Source organism: Salvelinus fontinalis, chromosome 12 (assembly GCF_029448725.1).
Source record: "Salvelinus fontinalis isolate EN_2023a chromosome 12, ASM2944872v1, whole genome shotgun sequence".
Taxonomy (NCBI): domain Eukaryota; kingdom Metazoa; phylum Chordata; class Actinopteri; order Salmoniformes; family Salmonidae; genus Salvelinus; species Salvelinus fontinalis.
This window is the reverse complement of record NC_074676.1, coordinates 14,253,936-14,255,824: the sequence shown is the minus strand read 5'-3', so window position 1 is coordinate 14,255,824 and position 1,889 is coordinate 14,253,936.

Genomic DNA, 1,889 nt, shown 5'->3' with positions numbered 1-1,889 from the left:
AAGTGGTTCCGCTCACACCTCTGAGCTTCATTAGCCTATACCTCTTACCAACATAGGCCTAGCCGTGGACCAATCCTCCACCTTCTGCTTCATTCTCATTTGGTGGAAAGTGAGTGAGTAGGTTTACATGTACAGTCAGGTCCATAATTATTGGCACCTTGAAAAAGATGAGCAAAAAACTGTATGAAATAAATCATACAAATACTGAACTATACTGTATGCTCAAAGCAATTTGGAAATTATATTATTTTATACTAATACAATTGCTCAGAGAAAGATATTTTGTTTAACAAGTTTAAAAAATCTCAAAAAGATATGAGTCAAAATTTTTGCCACCCTGTTTTCAATACTTTAGCACCCTCCCCTTGTGAGGATAATGACACTGATCATTTCCCCAAAATGTTTTATGAGCTTGAAGAACACGTCAGAAGGGATCTTAGACCATTCCTCCATACAGAATCTTCCCAGATCCTCGATATCCTTCGTCCGCTCTTGGGGACAAGGGAGATAGGAGAGGAGTGGAGGGGGAGAGCTCTGCTAAGCCGGAGTGACCGGGTGAAAAGGCAGTGCAGATGTAATTTGTCCTCAATGGCTGTTTGGGAAGAGTAATTGTGGTGACATTGGCCGGTCGATAGTATGGATTTTTTGTTTGGAGTGCCCTGTGTGTGTGGTGCTAGGGGGAAGCCAGGAAAAAAAGAACACGGCTGCTCAAATCCAATAAAAATGGATTGAGGGTGTGGTGGTTGTTTGCCGGGCTGGTAGTCATCGTTTGACTGTTTGGCTGTGTGTAGATGTCATACTGTAGATGGGCTGGTTCACAATCACAAATATCCCCTCTGACCTTCCCTATATGACATGCTATTACCATTGGCTTGTTGGTCATTGAAATTGATATAAATCATTAACAAAAGTATTAGTCAAGCATTAACCCTAAACAAATATTCCTGTGTACGCCCACAAAGAAATGATGGCACACTGAAAAGAAGCCTTGTCATCTTTAACGCCATCATGCCATCAAGATGGCTGTTATCCAACCACATACTACACTGTAGTGTAGTACGCTCTGAAAGGACTGCTAGAGAAGGTAGTTCATTTATGAAAAAGCTCTACTGTGTTTCTACTGTAAAATCATGGCGGTGGGCAAAAGGAGTCAGTGGGTGGGGTGGACTGACCCCTGCACTGCTGGTACATACAGTGAAGTGACAGTGGGGAACGAGTAGCCCCAGGGTAGACCACTGGAAGCCTGCTATGGTGTCCGATTCAGCCCTAACAAAATGAGGCAACCGTGTGTGTGCGCAGTGTGTTGCTGTTTGCTGTATGCTCAACCCAACATGAGAGAAGTAATGAGGAAGAGGGAAAGGGGTTATGACACAGTGGACGGACATAGGCTACACTCCCTGCCCAGGCAATACACACACACGCCCACACTCTCTCACACACACAGACACACACACACGCACACACTCACACAAACACAGACACACACACACACACAGACACACACACACACACTCACACATGAACGGACGCCCACACAGATGCATGTTCACACACATGGACGCGCACACACACGTACACACACATGAATGGACATACACAGACACATATGCACACACATACACACACACACACAAACGTGCACATACAAACATCTTTGTGATCCACAGCAGGGAGGTTCATTTCAATCATGTCAGTTTCACACTGTGGTTTTATTATATCGTTCACATATTCCCACTGCAGTATACCCAGAAGGCTCCCTTACTCCCTTACTGTAGTAAATGCCGATTAGCCTGGTCTTTTTCAGATCATCATTATAATGCATCCCCCCCAGCAGCACGGAGGTGTCTGGGCTCAGTGTCTGGGCTCAGTGTCTGGTCTCATTGGCACAG